Source organism: Cornus florida, unplaced genomic scaffold (assembly GCF_030987335.1).
Source record: "Cornus florida cultivar Cherokee Brave unplaced genomic scaffold, ASM3098733v1 CherokeeBrave_3.0.0_Hap2_Chr01, whole genome shotgun sequence".
NCBI lineage: Eukaryota > Viridiplantae > Streptophyta > Magnoliopsida > Cornales > Cornaceae > Cornus > Cornus florida.
Window position 1 is genome coordinate 9,980,216 of NW_026775571.1, and position 20,049 is coordinate 10,000,264.

Below are 20,049 nucleotides of genomic sequence, written 5' to 3' on the forward strand. Positions count from 1 at the left end.
ATGGTTCCTCCACCCGGGATTGTAATGTATACCATAGGGATTATCCCCTTGGTTAACAAATGTGCCATTGACTTATTCATGATGTTCACTTTGCACATGTCCATAGGGATAATTGGAAGAAGAATGTATGACACTAGAACAAGTTATGCATGATTCATTAGAATTATGATGATGAACATGATTAGGGGAGGAAGACACTTGATTCACCGAATTTTGGTTGATCAAAAATTGATCAAACGTTTGAGATAAAGACTTGACTTCGGCAGCTATGTCATTAGAATTGTCAACTTAATATAAGCCAACATTCTTCCTTTCACCTAAATTTCTACCATTTTTAAATGACAAAGATCGATACATTGAATTCTCACCCATGCTTTCAAAAAGATGCCAAACATCATTTTCATACTTATCAAGATAAGAACCACCCATAGATGCATTAACCATACCCTTGTGATTATCCGGCAAACTTTCAAAGAAGTATTGAACTAATTGCCACTTAGGCATGTCATGATGTGGACACTTCCTAAGCAAATCATTAAATATTTCCCATGCCTCATGAAATAATTCCCCATCCCCTTGAGAAAATTTTCTAATTGAAGTTCTCATTGCATTGGTCTTTGAAACCGGATAGTACTTTTTCAAGAACTCTTGTTGCATTTCCACCCAAAAAGTTATCAAAAAAGGCCTAAGATTGTTGAACCAATATTTTGCCTTATCTTTAAGGGTGAAAAGAAAAAGTTTTAATCTCAAAACATCTTCCGGCATGTCCATGTATTTCACGGTGGAACATACTTCAAGAAACTCATCCAAATGCTTGTAGGGTTCTTCACTTGGAAGTCCATGATAGTTAGGAAGCATTTGAATAGTTTGTGGTTTAATTTCATAATGATGTGCTCTAAATGGGGTAATTGAATGCATATAGGTGCATTATATTTATTTGGCACATAATAATCACGCAAAGCAAGAGGAGGATTCACAATTGGAGGTGCTACATAAGCACCTTGATTGCCTTGAATAATGGGAGGTTATGGAGCAAAAATTAGCCGAGGCAGTCCCAATGGAACTTGGCCTTATTGTTATGGTGGAATGAAAGGTCTTGGCATGCCTAATGGTACTTGAATGTTGTCATGATGCATATTAGAGTGAAGGATGCCTTGTTGGTCTATGTGACCAAGGTCCCCTACACGGTCTTCATTGATGTCTTCCACTGATGAAAAGGAATGACTAGAATTACCCCTTCCCTTAGAATTACGAACAATGGATTCAAGATTCAAATTAAGTGGGACAAGAGTAAGATTTAACGACCTACGACTATGCATGCACAAAGAAAACACAAACAGGCAACAAGTAAGTAACAATCATTTCTCTTCCGCAACAAATCAATAATCAACAATCCTCTACATATGATAATCCCATGCTCCCATGCTTTGAACAATATGCAAGAAAAATTAAATTGCCTCCACGCGGGCTCACAATTTATCTATGAAAGTAAAGACTTGCCTCTACGCGGGCTCACGATTTAACTAGAGATACAGTTTAGAGAAGCTCACAAAAGGTCCTTAAGCAAGTTCAAATGATTTTTCAATTTTTCTTTGCCTTGCTTTGCTTTGCAATTTTATATTATTTTTGAGCTTTTTATGCTCTTGCTTAGCTTGGCTTGGCTTCTTTTGCTTCTTTGCTTTAGAGTCCTTTTGCTTCACACCTTTTTACTTAACTCACATAGTCAATGAAGAACAAACACAATAAGTAACCAAAATAAAATCAAGATCAAAAGAGTACTAATTCCTAATTAATTTCCAAATACGACGGTGCCAATCTCCGGCAACGGCGCCAACACTTGGTGTGTCTCAAACCGAAGCATGAAAAAGTGTGTAGTATGACCAAGTTTAAATTTAGAAAATGCTGCTACCACTTCCAACTAAAAATATAGCTAGAGTGAATAAGGATTGTCCCAAGGGAAGGGAGGTGTATTTCTGATGGAAACTAATGTCAGATTAGTAGGCCGATTGATCAAAGATTGATTGGAGATTGATTAATTAAGCTACAATACAATTAAAGATTAATGCAAATGAAAAAAGCAATCTAGAAAGTAGGGAAAAGATATAGGATAGAGGTCTTGGGGCTAAGAGTCACAACTAAGCTTCACTTCATCAAACACTAGCAATTGTACATTAATGGGGAAATTTAAATTGTAACTTGTGTGTGTGTGACACCAATTGAAACTAAGCATGGATGGTAAATAAGTATAGATTGTCTGGCCAATTTTAATGAATAGTACAACCTATCAAATGAGACCAATATCCATTCAGTTAAACCACAATTAATGCATACACAAATATCTAGAGACATGCACTCTTTGCATTCATAAGTATGGAACATCAAGAAATAAGAATGGATTATTCACCTACTTAAGAAATTAAAGCAATTACACTACAACTAGGCTAGAGACATGAAATTAAACTAATTAAACTAGAGATGTGATACAATCCATCAAGAAACAAGTGTGAACCATCAAATAAATCACAAAAGTGTTCTATTAAGCACCATGCCTTGACCATCACTAAATCAACGTCATCAACACACATAGACATGCATCAGCTTCATTAAATCTAGAGATAAAAACATGAACATCAATTCTAGCATACATAGATATATGACTAGAGATAAATGATCAATTGAAAGTATTAATCCATACAAATCAAGTAGAAATCAAAAGATTTATATTTATTCATAGTTAAAACATCTAGTACAATTAAAATCCCCAAAAATACACAAAATTTAAGTTTGAGAAGCAAGCCTAGGGGCTATCTTTAGCCCCAAGAGAAGGATTTAGCCACCCATTGTAGTGGACATGGAACCCTCAAAGGCTAGAGAGAGGAAAAATTTCTATAATTGGTAATATCTCTATCTATCTTCTATTATACAATAATTGTTCAATAAATCAATTACATACTCCTTTAAGTAAGGACCAAGTCAGAATTACAGCCTCTGATTGGAGGAAATTCGCAACTACACAAGTTAGGTAGAAATCGGCGCGCTCGGGGATTAAACAGCTCACTGCCAGTAGGCATTTCGATCGATCGAAGATGTTTGATTGATCAAACACTTAACTTTGATCGATCAAAGCTGACGTGGTGTAATAACCCAAGTTTTATTCAACCTGGTGCGTCAGAGGTGACCCGAATATAAATCCAACAATGATACAGAATGCGGATGCAAAAGGTAAAATAATGGTCTCTAGAGATACTACATGTTTATAAGACACAATGTGACCCTCAACGAGGTCACAGAACTCAAAGAAAACAATTACGGAAGAGACATTTCAAAAACGGACAAGAATGAGTCTAGGGGAAAATTGGTGTTTTCTAAAGTGGAAATGGATGCTGCCAAGCACACCATTGGAAAAACAATAAAAAATTAATGAATTTAGACTCAAGAATCACCTGATTCGGAGTCCGGACGGCAAAGATATGAATTTAGAACCAAACGGCCTTCTTCGTTTTGGAGTCACCACGGCCCCTATCTGACTAAAATTATAATAACTCTCACTACATTTGGTGTTTTAATGTATGGTTGGTACCATTGGAAAGCTAACTCTAAGATCTTGAGTTTAGACTCAAGAACAACCTGATTTGGATTATAAATAAAGGAGTTATGGCTCTCTGAAGTTCCTATAACAATGTTGTCCAAGAAAAATCAAAAGAGAAAGGTTCCAGGGAGGATCAGTCGGCTGAATCTCCATTGTCATCTGACCAAACCCCAATGATCAGCTAGCCGAACCCCAATCATCTGCTGACCGAAACACAAAAAATCCCCAAAAGGCTACTGGAATGAGACTCAATATGTGTCAGCCGACTGATGCACCCTGCTGCAAAAAAAAAAAAAAAAAAAGCTGTTGTAATCCATGGGGAAGGTGCTTGGCTCAATCCTAAGGCTATACATGCTTCCCATTTGATTCAGACAAGTTTCAAAACATCTTTAAACCTTAAATGAACAACCATCACACACTAAATCGAAGTGAAGCTTTAAATGATACTCTAATGCATTCTTTTTACTTAAATTCTCATAAATCATCCAAAAATAGTTCAAAAGTTGGAACTTAAGAGTTTTGTCAAATGTAAACATGCACACATACGTAAAATGATAAAGTAGACGCGCTACAATGGCCTACCGCCTCATGGTATACCTTATGCAAAATATGACCTTTCAACCTATGAAATCCCTTATAGTCCCTAAATAAGCTATGAAGTTAAACTAGCATACATGTCCTATAAGTGTCTTTGGCCCTTGGCCTCATTACATAGACATCCAAAGAGTGGCAAAAGGTGCACTTAAGTGCACATTACATAGCTTAGACAATAAATACAAGTTTTTATACAATACACCAAAAAAGATCATGATATGCTAACAAGTGTATATTCAATGTCACCAAAAATACTCCAAGAATTCTAGCAAGCCTAAGAGTGTTGTGCATCCCATAATAAAGCTTCTTTACCAAAAAAACACCCGGAAACTTCGGGGTGAGTAAACAAGTTTACTCGTAGGAAATGAGTATGCATAAGTTCAATTTATTACAAAGTTTACAATTCATTAAAATTTGGTCCATGCTATTAAAATGACATTGGAATTTTTAACATAGCATAATGAGATGCAATATCACAAGGTTATCAAGTTTGATAATTAAAGAGTGAAATCAAACGAAAGTGGATACTTGGATATCTCCCGAACTAAAACCGTACTATTGAGATCACTTTTGGGCTATTAACCCATGGGTACCTTCCTCTAGTGCGCACTATAGTATAGGGAGCTCTCTATCTCCCGTACTAGAACTAAGTCCTAGCTATGTCAAGTTCTTGATGATATCCTAAGTTTCCAAAATCAACACGTAGAGCAACAAGTCATTATATGTGATAAAACACAATAAGTTCCATGAATTACATAACTAAATCATTAGATTAATATTATAGAATTTAAGTAGACCAACTAAGTAATTTTTCTAGATTTCAAGAGTTTTTCAACTAATTCCAATTTAATATATGACAAGGAGTAATTCATGGCCATGCCATATATCAAGTCAAAAATGAAATACAAGCATGGTGCAAGTAATTAGAATTTAAATCAACTTAAATTAATTAATTCTCCAGATTTAAAAACTCATTTAAATTATACCAAATTAATACAAAACAAGAATCAAGTCATGGCCTTTCCAAAAATTATGTCTTAGCTTAATTTCATGCAAGGTATCATTGACTATCAATTTAAAGATTGAGATTAAAGACATGTAGTTCATTTGTACCAAGTCATAAAACATATAAAACATCAAAAACATAGTTTAGAATACCCACTACCTTAATAGAGAATTGTATCTCTATAAACCAAAGCAACCAAGCTCTAAATGGGAAACAAAGCTAGGGTTTTATAAAGGAGAGTAAGAGGAATATAAAGTATTCCAAGCTTATAAGTCTAAGATGAGTGGAAGGGCACCAAAATGAAGCTTAAAACCTTGGATCAAACTTTGCTCCAATGGTGGCCAAGTAAGGGTTTGAGAGGAACGAGATGAAATGAGTAAAATGAGATGAAACGCTAAGTTAAATGTGGTAGGATTCTCCACTCACTAGGTGCTCTTGCACTAGCTCTCACACACACACTTGCAAGACTACAGGTGAGTCCTACACTTGTCATGAATCTAGGTAAACTACCAAGATTTAAAATCAAGCCTACACTTGTCAACCATCCATGCCAGCAAGTGCTCCTATCCTAGGCCAACAAATAGGTGAATCTACACGCTCCATGTGTCATCAAGCAAGACTTTGAAATGGTTCCACCACAAGATCAACAAGTGGCACCATGAGAGTGTGACACTTGTCACATTTTTTAGAAATTACAAAAAGGTCCTTTTTGAAAATATCTTCCAAATTAAATTGCAAAATGGTCCCTAACACAAAAAATGATTACTTTATTTAACTACACAAAAACCCCTCAAGTTATGAATAATTACCAAAACTTATGCATTCATGCCCTTTACATGAAAGTAAACATTTAACATGCTGTTCTACAAAAGTAAAAATATAGATATCATGAAATTTAAATATCATGGATTTATGCAAGGTTGGAATCGAATCCGAGCACAAAAAATGAGGTTATGCAAGAAAAAATGAAAAATGAGAAAAGGACAAAATATAAAAAAAGACAAAAAAGAAATTACCGAAAAAAGAAAGGAAGGAAAATGACCAGGTCATTACAACCTACCCTCCTTAAAAGGGATTTTGTCCCCGAAATCGAATCGTACCTGAAAGAAAGAACAAATGGGGATATCGAGAGCGAACCTCCTGCTCGAGCTCCCAGGTAGCCTCCTCAACGCCGTGGTGTCTCCACAAGACCTTAACCAATGGAATGGTCTTGGTCCGTAAGACCTATTCCCGTGAATCAAGAATCTAGACTGGACCTTCCTCATAAGTCACATCCTCATCAATAACCACATCAGTCCACCATAAAATATGCAATGGGTCCGACTCGTACTTCCTTAGCATAGAGACACGAAAGACTTCATGAACCCTATCCAAGTCTAGCGGCAATGCCAAATGATAAGCAATTTCACCGATGGACTCTAATATCTCAAATGGTCCAATGAACCTAAGAGACAACTTTCCAGTCTATCAAAATCTCAGAAGTCCCTTCCGTGGAAAAATCTTGAGAAAGATATGGTCTCCTACCTCAAAAGACATGGATCATCTCCTCCTGCCTGCGTAACTCTTCTGTCTGCTCTGTGCAGTAACCAACCGCTATCGAATCAACTTAATTTTCTCTATAGTCTCGATGATAAGGTCGGGACCCAAGGCAATGGTATCATTGACCTCGGTCTAACAAACTGGAGATCTGCAAGGTCTGCCATACAACGCCTCAAAAGGTGCCATGCCAATAATAGTCTGGTAACTGTTGTTATAGGGAAACTCAACCAAAGGTAAGTAGTCCTCCCAACTACCTCTGAAATCTAAGATACAAGCCCGTAGCATTTCCTCCAATATCTGAATGGTGCGTTCTAACTGACCATCAGTCTGAGGATGGAATGTCGTACTAAAATAAAGCCCCGTATCAAGAGCCTCCTGAAAACTCTGTCAAAAATAAGACGTGAACAGCGGATCCCTATCTGAAACAATGGATACAAGAACCCCGTGAAGCTTAACAATCTATCTGACATACAGTCCACTTAGTCTGTCTGCATTATCTGTCACTTCCATAGGCAAGAAGTGAGCCGTTATAGTCAACCTGTCAACTATGACCCAAACGGCATCATTCCCTGCCTGAGACCTCGGAAGTCTCGTTACGAAATCTATAGTGATATGTTCCCATTTCCATTCAGCTACTGGTAATGGTTGCAACAATCCTGCCGGTCGCTAATGCTCTACCTTCACTTGCTGATAAGTAAGGCATCGAGTCACAAACTATGAAACATCCCGTTTCATGCCTTGCCACCAAAACTGTCACCGCTGATTATGATACATCTTTGTACCACAAGGATGAACTGTGAGCTGAGAGTGGTGAAAATCTTGAAGAACATCTTCATGACAAGACAAAGGAACAAACATCATCCCCTTGTACCTGAGACCACCGTCTGAATATAAGGTCAACATTCTACATTCTCGCCACTTGAAATTCGAATATGGATGGCCTTCATCTCCATGAACTCTGCTAACAAGAGCCAGTTGAGCCATGAGGCTAAACAAAATAGTCGATGAAGTGTCTTCATAAGACTATAAACCAAGATCTACAACCTCTTCTAGCATCTTCCATCTATGACTAGAAATGCTAGCAAGAGTCCCCTGTGACTTTCTACTCAATGCATCGGCCACCACATTGGCCTTACCCAGATGGTACTGTATTTCAAAGTCGTAATCCTCCATAAACTCAACCATTTGCACTATCTCAAGTTCAAATCCGTCTGAGAGAAGAGATACTTGAGACTCTTGTGGTCCGAGAAAACTTCAAACTTTTCCCCGTACAAATAGTGTCTCCACCCTTTCAGGGCAAAGATAACTACTGCCAACTCTAAATCATGTGTCGGATTGTTTAACTCGTAAGTCTTCAACTTTCAAGACCCGTAAGCAACCACCCACTCTGTCTGCATTAAGACACAATCCAAACCTTTTCATGAACCATCATAGAAGATCACATACCCCAAACCACGTTCAAGAATGATCAAAACTCGAGCCGATGTCAACCTAATCTTCAACTCCTGAAAAGCAAACCACATGCCTCATTCCATACGACCTTGACCCCCTTATAGGTAAGTCGAGTCATAGGTGCCGCTAGATGAGAGAAATCTCGAACAAATCTCCGATAGTAGCTGGTTAGGCCTAGAAAACTCCGAATCTCAAACACTATCTTCGGACGTTCCCAATCCATCACCGATTCAATCTTTGATGCATCCACTGCAACTCCGCCCCCTAACACAACATGTCCAAGGAACTTCACTTTCGTTAACCAAAATTCACATTTCTCAAACTTGGCGTACAATTGATTATCCCTAAGAATCTGCAATACTATCCTCAAATGATGTTCATGTTCATGTTCCTCTACCGAAGCTGAGTATAAGAGAATGTCGTTGACAAAAACCATAATGAACTAATCAAGATGGTCAATGAGTACACAGTTCATCAAGTCCATAAATACTGTTGGAGCATTGGTCAAACCAAATGGCATCACCAGAAACTCATAATGGCCATACCGTGTACGGAAAGCGGTCTTGGATACATCCTTATCCCTAACCCTAAATAGATAGTAACCCGATCTCAAATCAATCTTTAAAAAACAAATGGCTCCTTTCAACTGATCAAACAAGTCATCAATCCTTGGTAAAAGATACCTATTCTTGATCGTAACGTGATTCATCTTGCGATAATCGATGCAAAGTCTCAAAGACCCATCCTTCTTTTTCGCAAAAAGAACTGGTGCTCCCCAGGGTGAAGCAATGAATAAAGCCCTTACCTTTCAAATCATCCAATTGAGATTTAGCTCATCCAACTTTGCCAGTGCCATACGGTACGGTGCCATAAAGATCGGCACAGTACCAGGAATGACGTTAATGGCAAAGATAACTTCTCGAAGAGGAGGAAGCTCCGTCAACTCCTCCGGAAAGACATCCAGAAACTCCACAACAATTGCTGGATAAACATAACCTGAACTGCTACCCTCGTCAGCTAACAGGCTAGCTAAGAAGGACCTATGGTGACTCCAGTCACCGATGCTGAAAATCATCATCGAGTGGGAATCGCTCTGATCTCCCATGAAGTGAAAACAATCTCTCGTCGGAGTGCAAATAGACACTCGCCTGCAGAAACAATCGATCGTGGCACGAAAGAAAGACAACCAGTCCATCCCGAGAATGACGTCAAAGCTTGTCATGTTAAAAATGACAAAATCAAACTCTAAAGTCCACCCAGCTATCTTCATAGCACAACCCTGACAAACACGGTCCAAGAACACTCGACCCTAATTGGTGTGTCAACACAAAGGAAACTATCCCGCTGCGTGACCTCCAGACCCAAAGAATGTGCAAATGAAGCAGATATGAATGAATATGATGCACCCGTGTCAACAAAAACTCTAGCCCAAGAACTAAAAATTGGAAAGATACCTTGAACTGTAGAAGTCCCAGCGGAGGTATCAGCCTGTGGTAATGCATAAGCTCGTCCCTGAGCACCTGACTGCTGAGAACTGCCCTGGTGGCCCTACTGATTTCCAAAAGTAGTAGGCGTAGAACCTCTACCCGGATATGAACTGATTGGTGCAACTAGCTGTGGTGCTTGAGGCACCCTTAAACCTGACTGGACAACTGCTGACTGTGCCAGTGTGGCCTTTGAACCTACACCACCTTGTGCCCTGCTCCGTGGATGAGGGCAATCCTTCCTCATATGACCGGGCTGCTTGCAATAGTTGTAAGTCCCCTGAAACCCCTTCATCGAAGCTGTAGGCTAACTAGCCTATGATTGACTGATCTGTGGCTGCAGCTGTAGGCAGCGAGGCTTGATATGCCCCGGCTGCTGATAATGGTGACAAATCACTCCCCAGGCTGACCTTGAAGATACTGAAACTGCAGATGCAGACCAAGCCTACTGTGACTGTCCCTGAGTACGTGAACTGTCCCCGACCTTAGCCTTCTTCCACTGACTCCCAGAAGATGACGGAGTGTTGCCACGAGGCTGCTTGTGTGAACCCCTGATCCGTAATTGATCCCGTTCCTCTGCCTTAGCTAGCATAGCCCTCTGGACCACCTCTCTGTAAGTCCTCAAATCAAGAATTGAGACCCGTGGCCTGATGTTAAGATGTAGTCCATCCTAAAATTTCATTGCCCTGGCCTTATCTATCGCTACCATGTCCTGGGCATAACGAGAGAGAGAAGTAAATCATGTCTCATACTCAATGACACTTATAATGCCCTGATAAAGACCTGTGAACTGTATCCTCATCTCCCTCCTCATAGCCCTAAGAAAGAAGCACTCAAAGAACAAATCTCTGAACTCGTTCCAAGTCATCACTTCCACATCGTGGATATTGGTCATGGACCTCCACCAGATATCAGCATCTCCTATGAATATAGAGGCTATTAAAGAGATCCTTAATCGGTCTGTAGGTACTGCCATGCTAACGAGCTTGCATACCATGTGATCAAACTATGCCTCTGAAGCAAGCGGATCCATACTCCCTGTAAATTGGTCGATTTTAACCCTCTGTAACTTCATGAAGTAATTCAATGCCTCATTAGTAACTGGTGCCGGTGATGGTACCGGTACCGGGATCTGCATCCCTGCAATATGCTGACGAAACATCTACTAAATAGACTTTGACATTCCCAGAGCCACTCCCTGTGCAATCTGCTCCTCATAAGACGGAGCTCGTGGTGGATTTGGACCCATGCCACGAACTAGAATCCTAGGCCTTCCCGAACCCCTCATAAACTCAGTGTCGTCAACCTTCTCCTTAACGCCCTGATGTGACAACTCCCCACGCATGACTACCATGATGTTAAACGTACGCAAAGAAAGAGGTCAACAATAACACAAGCTATCATGACCGAATACGACTCATACCATGAAAGCATGAAACACGAAGCAAGACAAGGCATTCAACATACTGTCATGCTGAAGCAGTCAAAGAAAGTTGTTTAAAGGGATAAGTACCTAAGTGAATAAGCATACATGTCGGACAAGGATGCTTTTTAAACACATAAGGATATAAGTACAAAATACATGTCATCATACCGAGCATGTTATCAAAAGGCACGTAAACATGTTATCAAAAAGTATGTGAATACATCAAAGTAGATCAACAAAAGCATGATATGCACTCAAAACCCGTCATCCTAAGGTTTTCGAACCTAGGAGCTCTGATACCACTTGTAACGACCCGAATTTTATTCAACCCGGTGCGTCAGCGGTGACCCAAATGTAAATCGAACAATGAAACAAAATGCGGTTGCAAAAGGTAAAATAATGATCTCTAGAGATACTACATGTCTATAAGACACCAAGGTGACCCTCAACGAGGTCATGGAACTCAAAGAAAACAATTACGGAAGCGACGTTTCAAAAATAGACAAGAATGAGCCTAGGGGAAAAACGGTCTTTTCTAAAGTAAAAGTGGGTGCTGCCAAGCACAACATTGGAAACAAAACAAAAAAATTAATAAATTTAGACTCAAAAATCACCTGATTTGGAGTCCAGACGGAAAAGATATGAATTTAGAACCAAATGGCCTTCTCCGTTTTGGAGTTACCAAGACCCTATCTCACTAAAATTGTAATAACTCTCACTACGATTGGAGTTTTAATGTATGGTTGGTACCATTGAAAATCTAACTCCAAGCTCTTGAGTTTTGACTCAAGAATGACCTGATTTGGATTAGAAATGAAGAAGTTATGGCTCTCTCAAGTTGCTGCAACAATGTTGTCCAAAAAAATATCAAAAGGGGAAGGTTCCGGGGAGGATTAACCAGCTGAACCTCCATCATTAGCCGACCAAACCCCAATGATTAGCTGGCTAAACCCCAATCATTAGTAGACTAAAAAACCAAAAATCCCCAAAAGGCTACTGGAATGAAGACTCGATATGTGTCAGCCGGCTGATTTTTGCTATCAGCCGATCAATGCACCCTACTGCAGCAGAAAAAGCAGTTGTAATCCTTGGGGAAGGTGCTTGGCTCAATCCTAAGGCTATACATGCTTCCCATTTGATTCAGACAAGTTTCAAAACATCTTTAAACCTTAAATGAACAACCATCACACGCTAAATCGAAGTAAAGCTTTAAATGATACTCCAATGCATGAATTTTGCTTAAATTATCATAAATCGTCAAAAAATAGTTCAAAAGTTGGAACTTAAGAGTTTTGTCAAATGTACACATGCACGCATACGTAAAATGATAAAGTAGACACGCTACAATGGCCTACGGCCCCTTGGTATACCTTATGCAAAATATGACCCTTCAACCTATGAAATCCCTTATAGTCCCTAAACAAGTTATAAAGTTAAACTAGCATACATATCATATAAGTGTCTTTGGCCCTTGGCCTCATTACATATACATCCAAAGAGTGGCAAAAGGTGCACTTAAGTGCACATTACATAGCTTAGACAATAAATACAAGTTTTTATACAATACACCAAAAAAGATCATAATATGCTAACAAGTGCATATTCAATGTCACCAAAAATATGCCAAGAATTATAGCAAGCCTAAGAGTGTTGTGTATCCCATAATAAAGCTTCTTTACCTAAAAAACACCTGGTAACTTCGGGGTAAGTAAACAAGTTTACTCGTAAGGAATGAGCATGCATAAGTTCAATTTATTACAAAGTTTACAATTCATTAAAATTTGGTCCATGCTATTAAAATGACATTGAACTTTTACCATAGCACAATGAGATGCAATATCACAAGGTTATAAGGTTTGATAATTAAAGAGTAAAATCAAACTAAAATGGATACTTGGATATCGCCCGGACTAAAACCGTACTCTTGAGATCTCTTTAGGGCTATTAACCCAAGGGTACCTTTCCCTAGTGCGCACTATAATATAGGGAGCTCTCTATCTCCTTTACTAGAACCAAGTCCTAGCCATCTCAAGTTCTTGATGATATCTCAAGTTTCCAAAATCAACACGTAGAGCAACTAGTCATGATATGTGATAAAACACAATAAGTTCCATTAATTACATAACTAAATCATTAGATCAATATGATTAAATTTAAGTACACCAACTAAGTAATTTTTCTAGATTTCAAGAGTTGTCCAAGTGATTCCAATTTAATATATGACAAGGAGTAATTCTTGGCCATGCTATATATCAAGTCAAAAATGAAATACAAGCATGGTACAAGTAATTAGAATTTAAATCATCTTAAATTAATTAATTCTCTAGATTTAAAAACTCATTTAAATTATACAAAATTAATACAAAACAAGAATCAAGTCATGGCCTTTCCAAAAATCATGTCTTAGCTTAATTTTATGCAAGGTATCATTGACTATCAATTTAAAGATTTAGATTAAAGGCATATAGTTCATTTATACCAAGTTATAAAACTTATAAAACATCAAAAACATAGTTTAGAACAGCCCCTACCTCAATAGAAAATTGTATCTCTATAAACCAAAGCAACCAAGCTCTAAATGCGAAACCAAGCTAGGGTTTTATAGAGGAGAATGAAAGGAATATAAAGTATTCTAAGCTTATAGGTCTAAGGTGAGTGGATGGGCACCAAAATGAAGCTTAAAACCTTGGATCAAGCTTTGCTCCAATGGTGGCCATGTTAGGGTTTGAGAGGAAATAGATGAAATGAATAAAATGAGATGAAACCCTAAGTTAAATGTGGTGGAATTCTCCACTCACTAGGTGCTCTTGCACTACCTCTCACACACACACTTGCAAGACTAAAGGTGAGTCCTACACTTGTCATGAATCTAAGTAAACTTCCAAGATTTAAAATCTGGCCTACACTTGTCAACCATTCATGCCTACAAGTGCTCCTATCCTATGCCAACAAATGGGTGAATCTCCACCTTCCATGTATCATCAAACAAGGCTTCCAAGTGGTTCCACCACAAGATCAACAATTGGCACCATGAGAGTGTGACACTTGTCACATTTTCTGGAAATTGTAAAAAGGTCATTTTTGAAAATATCTTCCAAATTAAATTGCAAAATGGTCCCTAAGAAAAAAAATAATTACTTTATTTAACTACATGAAAACCACTCAAGTTATGAATAATTACCAAAAGTTATGCATTCATGCCCTTTACAAGAAAGTAAACATTTAACATGCTTTTCTACAAAAGTAGAAATATAGATATCATGGAATTTAAATATCATGAATTTATGCAAGGTTGGAATCTTCTTTGGCCTTATCCGATTGGCTGAGCTGGCACCGCCTCATTAATATCGATCAGGATTCCTCTTCGATTGATCGAAGTTCCCTTGGTGCATTTTTCCTGGCTTCTTTCCAAATTTGCTCCTTAGCTCCAAAATTGAGCTAAATGGCTCTTGTTAGCCTCTTTGAACTTTATTAACCTAAAATAGATAAAAAGACAAATAAGTATCTAAGACATGAAAGTAAGATAGATAAATGGACTAAAATACCCTTACTTAGGTGCTAAAATGCGTCACATTTAAGCACTCATCATACATAGAGTTGTGGAATGGGAGTGAATTATCAAGTACCTTTTATGTAAGTTAGGTTACTTATTGAAAGTTTATTCTATGCATCGTAATGTGTAAAATATATAACATAGTGTTGTATACTTTTTATATGATACAGGAAGAGCCTAAGCCCCTATATTTGCAGTTCATTTTGGATCTACTAGACGATCCCAGGAACGCAAAACGAGATGAATTGTACAAGCTCGCGAACATTAAACAAATTTAATAATGTATGTTTTTGGCCAGATTTTGATAGACGTTAACGTTCTCAATCCAAATGGGGAAAAGGTGATCGGTCATCGACTATCACAATAATAATCAACCCTTTGCAATAGCACAAATCATTGTAAAATATGGCTATTGAACGGGTAAGTCGAACCACTGGGACTGCTAGTTTATAGCAACCAAGGTCTTTAAATTCACTTTTGGTTTGATAAAAAGGGTAAAGAGTTTTGCTTGGGCTGTCACTAGAATTAGGAATTTAAATTGCATAAAAATGATAATTTGCAAGGAATTAAAGAGATAAAGATAATGTAGAAAGGACTAGGGAAGTGAATCCACTACCTATCCTATAAACACACTAGACAATGATTTACTTGGGAGAACCACATATGCATATGACCATGGAATGCAATAACACAAAATTGCTACATTACCTTCAAGAAATTTATGAAATCAATAGGCAAGAATAACCTATCAAAGCATTACATGTTTTGGCTACCTAAACTAGGATGCAACCTTAGACATGCTCACTAAGCAAAAGATTGTCAAGCCCTTAAACACATAATAGAAGCATATGAAGTTAGAAATCAAGAATAACCTATCAAAGGAAGGCCCTAAGCTATAGATTATCAAACTTCCTAAACATCATGCCATTAAAACCATTCCACAACCTCAATTCCATTATCACTATGGAAAATAAGCTATACGATCATGAGAAATTAGAATCTAAGACAAGACAAGAACTTCAACATCATCATTTATATAGATTAGAATTCATTACATCAAAATGAATGCTCTAGATTGTGAAAAAGTCATAAATATACATTGTTTCCCCAAAAACAAAATCAAAACTAGAACATGCTTACTAAAGAGGGCTTCATCACCTCCCTAGATAGGGAGTTAGTTGCCCATGGATACAAGGAATGAAGGAGAAGAAGAGGCCTCACCCTCCATTTTTCGCACCTCAAGCTTCAAGACTCACAAAGTCCCTTACCTCCAATACTTCCCTCTCTAAAACTTAGCTAAAAATGTGAGATATCCCCCAAAATACATGTTTCCCCCTCTTATCTAGCTAAAATCCTCTCTTTTTCCTCTATTTTTGAGCCCCAACTACCCTAGGAGAAAGCAGGACCACACAAAAGGGTCAAGGGGACAAGATTCAGCACAAAAACAGGAGCAGGTGATCTGCAATTTGCAGATCGGCGGGCGCCCATGGGTACTTTGATGTCGAATGAGCTAACTAGAGGTTTTGGCGGGTGCCCGTGGATCTACGACGGGAGCCCGTGGTGCTGCGACGGGAGCCTGCGGGTCTGTGTCAGGGGCCCGAGGGGACAAGGGGCTACTGGAGTAAATGGCGGGCGCCCAAGGATCTGCGGCGGGCGCCCAAGGATCTGCGGCAGGTGCCCGCGGGTGGCTGCCTTCAACACATTTAGCCCTTCCTTGAACCACATTGGATTGGTCTGTTGACGCGGTCTTCATCCTGAGTATTATGCCGCAAAACTCACACGCATAATGACTCAAAAAGCTTGGCCCAAATGACGGTCCCCAGCAACGGCTTACTTTGTTTCTTCAAGAGTTTGTCAAAATCGTTCTTTTAACCAATTTCGGGGGAACCAACCTGAAAGAAGATGGAAATAAATAAATAAAGCTAAACTATACATTATAATTAACTAATGGACTTAACTAATGCAAATAAGGGCACTTGAATATGCAATATTCGGCGCTTATCACACCCCCAAACTTACATTTTGCTAGTCCCATAGCAAAACCAAAATACAGAACCTAACACAAATGACAACATTTGAAATGTTATCAACATGCATTAATCATGAAGCAAGAAAATACCTACAAAGCTCAAATGTAACTTGGAACAACTGAAAATTGGAGACAGACTCATTAAGCAGACTACCTTGCATATATGAAGCCTTGATATAACAAGATGGCTGAACACGTTTCAACTCTCATGCATCAACATCATAGTCAATATAAATACTTCAATTGTCATTTCTTGAATAGAAATGAACTCTAACTTCAGTGAAAGTGAACCGGATTCCTAACATGTGGCTTTTATCCTCTTTTTCCAATCTCAGGAACACAAGCCTTCAATTCATTGAATTTCCTTCTAAATGAGGTCTCTAAGGCATGACTTTATTCTAAAATGCACAAAATTTTATTTTATTTTTATTTTATTTTATTTTTTTATATATATATGGTCGTGCAATGCCGAAGTCCCTTACGCTTTCTAACCAACCCATGTAATAAGCATTAGGCCAGCAACTCCCAAACCAAATGGCTTTAGGGTGCTAAGTGTAGAGACACTCCTAGGGCTTAATAACTTGAATTGGCAAGCCTACGAACTCCAACGATCCATATTTATTTATTTTTATTTTTGTGAATGACCGTGCAATGCCTAAGTTCCTTAAGCTTTCTAACCAACCCATGTAACAAGCATTAGGCCAACAACTCCCAAACTGGATGGCTTTAGGGTGCTAAGTGTAAAGACACTCCTAGGGCTTAATAACTCGAGTCAGCAAGGCTACAAACTTAAGCTAGTCATTATCCTTATTCAATATATAAATATATATATATATATATATATATATATATATATTATTTTTTATTTTTTTAGATGCCATAGATATCCATTCATTAGGGTCTTCAATTCAAATCAACTAAGTCAAGGTCAATGTCAATCAAGTTGCATGCCTCACAATCGAGTTTTTGGTGTGTATCTGTGCAATGTGAAGCATAAAAAAGTATGAGATCCGATGAAAATCTAAATGAAGCATTTATACAAACCAATACGAATCAACAAGATTTTTTTTTTCAGATTTTTCTTTATTTTCAAAATTATCATTTACCTCTATACACAAAGTATTAAACACATGCTTCCATCTCCAATAGATTCCAAGATTACAAGATCATTGCTTCCTAAAAAAAAATGATTTATTAACTTACATGAATCAAAATACGGTCATGCAAGCAAAAATTTTATCTCAAAAATGCAACAATGCACCCCTAAACTTAAATGTCACATTATCCTCAATGTGAGAAGACAAAGAATGAAAAGGAATGAAAAAGAGGGTACATAGAACAATAATACGAAGTGAAAGAGGAAATTCAGTGGCGGTACAAATATAAACCACCTCGTGAATTCCATGAGCATGCCCCCAAACTTGGTTTCAAAAACCTGTCAAAAGATATCTATACACAGCAAACATCATATGAATCCACACAAAAATGAGTAGAAATAACTACAATTTATTTATCTAGAAACTAAAATCCATGGAAAGTAGCAAAAGATTTGCAGTTATAAGTTTAAAATAGGAACCAGAAAATAAATGCCAAACATGGCTCAAAATAAGTCCAAAAAGTACTACTATAGGCAAAATAGATATGGAAAGCATAAAATCACTCCATCGGAGTAGAGGATGAACCATCGGCACTGCCTATGGTGCGGTCAATCAGAATTTGGAGCATGGTCTGCAAAACTTTCTGGCCCTCATTAGTCTCCTTAAGGGTGTCCTTAATGCTCCCAACTCGCATAGAAAGCGCATCAAGATTAGCACTGAGATTATAACAATGAGCATGGGTCATGACCGGTGGTGGCAGCACAACAAGGGTAGCTGGAGCAGCAGGGGCAGCATCAATAGGTGGAGCAGGAGCCACAGGGGGAGCTGGAGCACCCCAATCCAACTCATCCCTAATGCGGGCCTGACGGGACGTCTTAAGCTGAACTGTGCTCGACTTCCAGACCCCAAGGTTGAAATCAAACACATCCTTCTTTTTCTCCTCATGACGAGGGGGCCTGAACCCTACATTTTTTAGCAGCAGCCAAGTGACAAGATATGGAAATGGAAATGCCCAAGTGATGGCGCTGCTCGACCTGACCAAAATTAATTCATTGTAAATCTTGAGGATTTGGTCCCAAACAAGCTGCGGGACACAAAATCAATGCTCCTTTTCATCAGCATAGAGGGCTTGTAGAAAAATCCCCATACGCTCGGAATGGCCCGGCACAAGAAGGATGTTTTTGGCCAAGACCGAGTCCAGAAACCACAGTCGGCACAGCAAGAGTGATTTATTGGTGTTTGTGGTTCGATTGCCGGTGTATTGATTATGGAAAATCTCCCCCACAATGTCCGACAAAGACAACTGAGCCAGAGCTTCAACATATAGGGGCAAGCCCGCATCATCCACCGGCGATGCCAATAGGCAAGCTAAAGCCGCAGCAAGATCATCGAGGGTAAATTCGAAAGCCTCGCCATCAATGGTGGTCTTGATGATTTTTGACTCCGCACAGGAATGGAACAACTTTGAGTAAAATAGGCGGACCACACGCGGATAGTATGCACTAGCACGTGGCTTAAAAAGAGAGTCGAGGCCACACTCCCTTAATTCACAGACTGCCCATGCCGTCCCTGGATTATTTTTGAAACCATTTTCGATGTCGAATCGGGCTTCGGTTTCGATTGGCCAATCAACCCAATTTGGCGTGGGAGGCACATTGGAAGGCCCCTCGGATGAGCAAGCACGCTTTGAAGATGGTTTGGGTGCCATTGGAGTTAAAATAGTTGGCTCAAGAATTTTTACAAACACCTGGCGTGCACAGAAATTGGGAAGGGAGATAAAAGGATGTTAGAATAAGAAAATCCTGAAATTTTAATCCTGTACTCAACAATACACAACCCTAAACAAGTATAAATCCTCCATAATATCAATCCTATCCTCCATTGATCAAGAATTCAGAGAAAAAGAGTGTAGAGGAAGCTTACCCAATTTGGTAGAAACAAAAGCCCTTTGTGCTTGATTATGGATGAACTTAAGGGTGAGAGTGAGATGGAAGAGGAAAGGATGGTCAAAAGAAGGATAGAAATGGGGAATGAATAGGAGAAGAGTTATAGTCTTGAGGGTTGAAGGGGTTTGGGGTGAGGGTTAAGAGAGGAAGAGTTTTATGAAAGATGAAATGGGCTTGCAAGCCCATTTAAAATGAGCAGCGAAGGGAGGCGGGCGCCCGCGGAACGACATGGGCTTACTGTCCATTTTGGCAGGCGCTCGTGGAATTGCGGTGGGCGCCCGCAGCTTCTATGAACCTACTATTTTCTTTGGCGGGTGCTTTTGTGGGGCTTTTT

At 38.9% G+C, this 20,049-nt stretch overlaps 1 pseudogene; it reads left to right on the plus strand.

Annotated features, from left to right (window-relative positions):
• The first annotated feature begins 502 nt into the window (after positions 1-502).
• Positions 503-601, plus strand: LOC132283891 (small nucleolar RNA R71; annotated as a pseudogene).
• The last annotated feature ends 19,448 nt before the right edge of the window (positions 602-20,049 follow it).